We start from the raw sequence: 8,693 nt of genomic DNA, 5'->3' as shown, positions 1-8,693 counted from the left end.
CTAGCCAGATTAGATCAGTCGATTCTCGATATATTGATAGTCATCAAATATATCTTCCAATCTCCTCGATTCTGTCTTTTGATTTCTTTTGGTGGGTACGAGTTATATTAGGTGTTACTGGTTAAAGAGTTGTCAAACACTGAATGCTTGTGGCATCTTCACAGTCATAAGCTCTGTAGGGCCAGTGAAATATCACTGGATCCTAACCAAGCCATCCGGCAGTTATGTCACTGAATGTTGAATAGATCACCAGATTTCAGATTTGTGTACTAAGGACAGAAAGCCTACGGCCCATGTTATTCCTTTTCTAGTATGCTTCTATGAGTATCTAGTCTTCTCTTGAATGAGTCAATTGAAGTTGCAGACACCACTGCTTCGAGTAACAAGTTCTAAGAACTCATGACTCTATGTGAAAACCTTTATGCCACGGCTATTTTGTTCGTTCTTGATTATCTAAATATGCGTTTCCTTCACAATTCACCTCACATACTGATTTTTAACCACGTTGTAGTATGAAAAATCAGGAAAATCGCAAGTTTCTTCACTGAGAGTATTTTATCATATGTTTAGGGTCGTAAGCGTTTTTTGTCGCTAAAACAGTCCTTACATTAGGTATATAAACCTGTATGGTTTTTAGATAGGCACGTACATAACATTAATATATATGATTTATGGTACAAGTTTGCAACATACGCGTAGTCTCTGAAAACATGTGCATTTCCCTTCAAATTCACTGAAATTAGGTTATCATAAGAGCCTTCTTGGGCGTTCAGAGTGAATGTATGTGAAACAACACATGGCTTCACTGCTCCGCTCTAGTAAAGCTTTACCGTCATGATAGTAGACTACTTTTGACATTTCGTGGTAAAGAGAGAAAGTTTATTCAAAAAAGGTTATAGATCGAGTTGTGCATGAAGAAATAACAATTTAACTCAGACTCTTAATTCACGATGTTAATTTCGGTGTGTATGATCGAATGCATGTCTGTACATTAACTCTTAAGCTATCTTCCTATTGGTTTCAATGTGCAGATAATCGATAATTTATCCACACCCGATTAACTCTCAAAAAGATATATGGATTTTAAACAGACACTCACTCACTCCCTCTGTTTCATCGTGTGCTTGCTCACCGTACGCTTGTGGATTATTATTATTCATTAATAATAAACTATCTCCATAACTGGTGTTCAGGCTTCTTAATAATCTCGAGTAAATTCGCAATTCTACTAGGAGATTAAGCCTACCTAAAATACTCAGTTACGGGATATTATTTATTGGAGTCAGATATTGAGGACATTGGCCCTCAACATACCTCAGCTCACCATCGCCCAGCCATTTGGGTATGGTATGGGAAATTATGAATCAGTCTATACTCAGCTTGGTATCACTGGTGATCAGGAAACAGACTTTGACTGTCGAGACCTTTGCCATCTGTTCGGTTTATTTGAAGGGTTGCTAAACAATTGATCATAAACACTATCGATCCAAGACGCTGAAGATAAACAAATTTTGCCCCCTAATAGTTTGCTATTACTAAGGGAATAGTCGAAGATACCATTGGAGATAAGTATGGAAGACATTGGAAACAGGTTAGTCATCTCGCTAGTTTGTTTTGGAAGTGGTGGTAATAGGATACTTTATATCCCTCTAAACACATCAATGTAGTGATTGTAGCATTGGATATTTCGATTCGTCGTAGGTGGTCTTAACAAATAGTAGAACGCAGCGAAATAGATAACTATAAGAAGGTTAGGACCATGACAATCCGCATGGTAATTGGGTAGTCAGAAGATATACACTTGTCTCTTTGATTAGTGTGCAGTATATATGAGTGTAGGAAGTATGGATAAGCGTTCTGATCACTCCTTAAGCTCGAGGATTTAATGGGATAAACCGAAACTGGAGGAATCGGAGTCACCTTATGTTATATGGAGTGGTGTTCCGTGCCAATATATGTTCTTATTTCGGGGTTGTGTGTGTATGTGTATGAACACACTTGTAATTCCTTCCTAATCCTTATTTAACCGTACTCACCATCGAGTCTTTGGTTATAGTTTAGAATTTACTATTTATTTTTTTGTTTTGGTGCTGGTTTTTGCTGCGTTTCCACTGACTTTCTGTGTTTCTCGATAATTTTTACGTTGTTTTACCTGTTATTATGGTTATGGTGGCTACCATATTGACCCTTCCTCCTTATTGGTTATGTGGCTTGAACTGAATAGAATTGTGTACTTTTCGTCATGAATTGGAACGCACTTACTGTTTTGGAAACTTTCAGTGTTGCGACAAGTTTAAATATTCCCTACTAATTATTCTGTGTTCGATAAAACCAGAGAGAATAGAATAATAATCCTGTATCGATAGAAAGGGTTATTTGTTGGAACTGATTTGCTCATTGCCTGAGCAACTGGGTAGTAATATTTGTTTAGAACTGTCCCCTATCCAACCATATTATTTCGGATTTTGAGTGAGCAAATGCACTAGTGTCTAAGTCAACCTCCACAATTATCCGCTTATCTAGATTGTCTTAGATTTTAAACTAAGGTTGATATAGCTTTTTTCTACAGTTATGTTTAACTAGGTTCTGCTTTTTTGCGATGTTTTCAAGGCTGTAAGAAATTACGTTTTCTCGAACCACAAGGGTCGTGCAGAACTTGATACGCTGTCTTTTCTGAAATACTGTCTGTGCTCATGCATGCTATCTGCGCTTAAAAAAACAATGAAGTGGGTCACCAATACCTCGAGACAGGAACCTAGGTACATTATCGATGAAAGAGAGAAAAGAAATTGATAATTCATAGTAAAATACTATCTTTAGTTCTTAAGAATAAGTCAAGTTTTCTCTCAAAGGGCTCCTGGGAAAGTCGTTCAGTCGGTATTGAATTCAAGCATTTGACAACCATTAAGGAGTAGAAGTGACTACAATCCGTTCTGCTGTGTTGTGTCTCCAAATTCTGGTTGTTATCCCTTAGGTTTTTGATAGAGCTAAGCATGAGTAAATGCTTAAGGGGGTGTCCAGAAGTGTCAAGGATACTATAAGCAATAAGGTCACCTCTAAGACGCCTTTACTCTAATGGACAAGGGTTTAGTGAATAAAGTTGCTCGTCATAAGGCTTTAATTTGAGTCCGGAACCGATTTTATGGCTCGCCGTTGGACACGTTCCAGAGTGTCCACATCCTTTTGGAATGAGGAGGGGAATATCATGTTTCAGTACTCTGAATGGGGAAGAATGAAACTGTTGAAAATTATGTGGAAAGTTCTTTCGTCAAACTGGCCAAAAAATGCACTTCAATCTTACCGGTGCAATGTTTCCTTCAAAGGTATATTTGTCACAGTTGGCGTGAAACTTCAAATTTGATACGAAGGGTGCAGATTGTTTAAAGTATTTCACAAAAAAGCATCAATTACGCTACATATAAAATGCCTCTTTTATTTTTATGGTATTATAATGATGATGTCACAGGTATTCAGTGTTTGACAACGCTTCTACCAGTAACACCTTCTAATGTATTTCGTTCCCACCCAGAGAAATCAAAAGACAGAGTCGAGGAGATCGGAAGAGTATATTTGGCGATGACCAATATATTGGTCAGCATCCAATGTCGAAAACTTACAGTGCTATTTATTTTGGGGATTTATTTACCGCTACAGATCACTCCCCCCTAGTGGGGCAGTGACGACCCTAAGACGTGGCCAGCCAGAAGTTTAAACCCAACGAGTTTGTCGTTGGTAAACACTCTTCTGATAGCTTACTAAGTGTAGCAGCGTCTGGTCGTCTTTCCTTACTATATGGGACCGAGGTACAACATAGTAAAAAAAGAAAGAGTTACAACGAAAATTTCGACTCCTCGTTAACTGCATCGTTCTTTTCCAGTCGTCCTGGAAAAGGAAAAAGAAAGTGTAAGTGCATGTCGAAATACACTCGTATGTGCGTAAAAACACAATGTCGGCGAAAAAATGGAAAATATACTCAAGCACACGTAACAGCGTTAAAAAATTTTGTTTTGTTTTGTTTTTTTTAAGTAAAAAAAATATAAATATATAAGCATATTTAAAATTTTTTTTAAAAAAATTATATATCGTAAAAAGAAAGATCGAGATAATATTAAATGTCGAGTAGTGCTTTATGTGCAGTAGTCGTTTAAATGTTCTGGAAATCTTACTCTTCTTCCAGAACCCGTCGTTTTAGGTTTATTTTCAGATACATTCGGAGTATCATCGCTAGTGTTGGTTGTTGGATGAGTTGTTATAAGTGTCGGAGTCGTGTCGTTCGATTGTAACGAAGAAAAATCGACGTGAATAGGATTTCCTTCTAAATACGCTGCTTTTAAGCGATCGATGCTGATGCTATCGTTGGTTCCCTTCTTATTGATTATATAGTACTTCGGTTCGCGTTGAAGAACTTTGAAAGGTCCTTCGTATGCTGATTCGAAGGGTCGTCGATGCGAGTCTCGACGAACGAAAACGTGTGTACTATATCGTAAGTCAGGTTGAACGAAAACATCAGTTGATTGAGGTCGAGTGGAGGCAGGTTTAACTGAACGCATTGCGTTTGTAAGCCTGTTCGTGTAGGAGGTTAGATCCATGTTCATTGAAGAGGACGAAGGATCCACGAATTCTCCTGGAAGTCGAAGTGTCGTTCCATAAACGAGTTGAGACGCAGTGTATCCAATGTCAGCTTTCACTGCATTGCGGATACCTAGTAAGACGAGTGGAAGAGCGTCGGTTCACTGTGAAACGTTTGAAGCTGTTAGTGAAGCTTTTAGTTGTCGGTGAAAACGTTCTACCAACCCGTTTGCTTGTGGATGGTAGGCGGTCGTTCGGAAGCGAGTGATTCCTAAAAGTGTGGTCAGACGACGGAAAAGTTCAGATTCAAACTGACGTCCGCGGTCTGTGGTGATGGTTGAAGGGCAACCGAAGTTTGCTACCCATCGTTCGCCGAAGGTGCGAGCCACTGTTTCAGCAGTGATGTCCTTGATAGGTACTGCTTCTGGCCATCGAGTGAAACGGTCTACGCAGGTTAAAAGATAAGAGTATCCATTTGAATCTGGTAAAGGTCCTACCAAATCCAGATGAACATGGTCGAAACGAGCATCGGAAGTTTTAAATGAGCCTAGGGGACATTTATTGTGTCTAATAACCTTAGATTTTTGGCGGCTTACACAGGAGCGTGCCCACTCCCTCACGTCTTTATTCATTTCAGGCCAGCAAAACCGTTCTGCTATAAGCTTGATGGTTGCACGAACACCTGGATGAGAAAGTTTGTGCAATGTATTGAAGACATTGTGTCGATAATGTTTCGGCACGATTGGGCGATCCCTACCTGTAGATGTGTCACAAAGTAAGGTTTCCTTACCTGTTCCCATCTGTTTGATGCGTAGTTTAAGGGTTGTGGACGATAACTCGTGCTGAAGATCAGTGTCTTCTTTTTGAAGCTCGGCGAGTTTAAGAAGGTCGATTCCTTGGAAACTGTTCAAGGAAGTTATGCGAGATAAAGCGTCTGCAACTACATTGTTTGCTCCAGATATGTGTTGAATATCCGAAGTAAACTGCGAAATGTAGTCCAGTTGTCGAGACTCACGGGGAGAGTACTTGTCAGAAGGAGAGCTTAGCGAGAAAGTGAGCGGTTTATGATCCGTGAAAAGAGTGAATTCACGGCCTTCGATATAGTGTTGGAAATGCCGTACAGCACAATACATAGCTAGGAGTTCCCTACCGAATGTGCTGTACCTCGATTCGGTGTCTAGCAACCTTCTAGAGAAAAATGCCAAGGGTTGCCAGGAGTTGTTAACCCATTGTTGTAAGACTCCTCCGATCGCCGAGTCGGATACGTCTACTGCGATACTAATGGGTGCTCGGGTGTCCTGGTGTGCAAGCAGTGTTGCTTTAGCGATCAGTTCCTTAACTGTGGAGAATGCTTTTCGTGCGGTGTCGTCCAAATTAATGGATTTCGCATTTCCACAAAGTTGGTCGGTCAGAGGTTTCATAAGTAATGCGCATTTGGGTATGAAACGTCTATAGAAACTTACCAGGCCGTTAAACGTGCGTAATTGCTTGATCGTGGTCGGTTCTGGGTAATCCAGAATGGCCGCCACTTTGGTTCTAAGCGGTCGGATACCTTGAGCATCGATAGTGTGTCCCAGAAAGTCTAATGAGTCGGTTCCAAATTGGCATTTCTGAACGTTTACAGTAATGCCATGTTTTTGTAATCGTTCGAAAACAAGATCCAGATGCTTGAGATGTGTTTCTCTGTCCGGACTTGCGATTAGACAGTCATCAACATACGCGTGTACGAAGTTGAGACCTCGAAAAACGTCGTCTATGAATCTTTGGAATGTTTGAGCAGCATTCCTTAGACCGAAAGGCATTCGCAAAAATTCATAGAGTCCGAAGGGAGTTATGATAGCTGTTTTCGGTATGTCGTCAGTAGCCATAGGTATTTGGTTATACGCTTTAACCAAGTCGATTTTCGAAAAGACAGTTGTACCTTTCAAGGTAGCTGTCAAATCGTGAATGTGAGGCAACGGGTAACGATCGGGAATGGTTTTCGCGTTCAATCACCGATAGTCACCGGTTGGACGCCAATCGTTGCTGTCCTTTTTAGGGACCATGTGCAACGGAGATGCATATGGGCTACTTGACGGTCGTATGATTCCTAAGTCTATCATAGGTTGAATTCGTTTTTCGCTAACCTTAGCTTTTCGGGAGCTAGTCGTCGTGCTTTAGAAAATACAGGTGGTCCTGTAGTCGTGATGTGATGTGTAACATTGCTGGTTACACACGGTAGTTTCGGTTGAGTTTGTTGTATCCCAGGGTACTTATCGAGTAGTGGCTGATAAAGTGGGTCTATCATATGCTTAACTGTGACTGGGGATAATCTGCAACCAGAAAAGGAAGTTACGCAAACGGACAAATTAGTGTTTCCGTCTACTAGCCTCCGTTTGCGCGTGTCGATGATCAGATTGTGGTGTTGTAGAAGGTCCATACCAATGATTGGCGTAGAAACATCTGCAATAACGAAAATCCAGTGGATGGGTTTGCGTAAACCCACGTTAAGGTAAACGTACCTTTCGCCATACGTAGCGATCAGTTTTCCGTTTGCCGCCTGTAAGTTTAGGGTCGATTCGTGTAGTCGGTCGTTAGGATTTGCTGGGAAAACGCTAACTTCTGCGCCAGTGTCGACGAGGTAGCGAACTCTCGTTGTCACATCTGTGACGAATAACAGACGGCTTTGTTCGCCGGCTACGGTTGCCGTTAACGCGTGCCGGCTTGGAAGTTTCCCGAATTGCTTTTCGAATCAGTCGGTTTCGTGTTGGGAAAACTGCAGGGTTTTCTGCAATTTCTGGAAAACTTTCCATACTGGTTATGATACCAGCACCAGTCGGGGTTATCTGTTTCTCGTGGTCTAGAGACAGATCGCTTACGAGAAATGCTTCTACGTGGTGTGCGCGATCTCTTACGGTCGGTACGAAGTGAGTGACATGAGTGAGTGTGTGACATAAGTCGTTTATATCATTCTGAGTCGTTTGAGGTTTTTCTTTGACTGAAAATACCTCGATAGTAGTAGGTTTCGTAATTTCTAAAATGCGGTCGGCAGATGCAGCTAGCTCGTCTAAGGCGTTGTTCTGGAACGAGACCAGAACTGCTTGCACCTGTTGAGGAAGTTTTGACAAGAAGAGTTGTTTGAATAGACCTTCGTCGAAAGTTCTTGGGCCTATTACCTCTCTCATCCGTTGCAACATGTCCGTCGCAGAACCGTGTTGCAGGTCGATGTTATTGAAGAGTTGATCTAACCTTTGTCGATCGGTTAGGTCTCCTCGTTTAAGAATCGAGCGTTTTAAGATTTCGTAAGGATCGGAAACATCACTAGTAAACATACTAGGTGTTACATACCTGTTGAATTCGCGCGGTAGTGCCTTGACTACTGCGAGGAATTGTGCACGTGTGTCGATCACGCCGTGCTCGGAGAAGTCGGCTTCTGCGTAGCAAAACCAGGCTTCGATGTTGTCGGGCCAGAAAGGCATCAGTTGAAACGAAGGCGGGGACAAAGTCTTAAGCTTGAGTACTTTAGGTGTCTGTTCAGTCATGATGAAGTATGAAGTACGATAACGAACGAGGGGAAAATATATATATATCCAAGAAGAAACACGAAAAAAATCACAATGTTTAAAAAAATAAAAAAATAAGGCAATGATACATAAAAATCCCAAAAAGGAACAGACTCACAGTTGCAATTAGGTGTACCAGATCACGTCGGTCTCACCAATGATGATGTCACAGGTATTCAGTGTTTGACAACGCTTCTACCAGTAACACCTTCTAATGTATTTCGTTCCCACCCAGAGAAATCAAAAGACAGAGTCGAGGAGATCGGAAGAGTATATTTGGCGATGACCAATATATCGGAATTCTCTGATCTAATCTGGCTAGCGATTGCGGTTGATGTTGAGCACGGCGTTACCACACGTGATCTGGTGCGGATGCCTGACCGAGAGCCTTCAGCTAGATGAGTCCACTAAGACATATGGTCAGCATCCAATGTCGAAAACTTACAGTGCTATTTATTTTGGGGATTTATTTACCTCTACAATAAGATCGCAACAGTTCCCAACACAGTAGTATATCTACGCATCAGCAATATTTTATTCAACATTCTAGTATATTGTATTTTATGTAAATTATCAGGCATT

The sequence above is a fragment of the Schistosoma haematobium genome, chromosome 3, assembly GCF_000699445.3.
Source record: "Schistosoma haematobium chromosome 3, whole genome shotgun sequence".
Lineage (NCBI taxonomy): Eukaryota > Metazoa > Platyhelminthes > Trematoda > Strigeidida > Schistosomatidae > Schistosoma > Schistosoma haematobium.
This window is presented reverse-complemented; position numbering follows the sequence as displayed.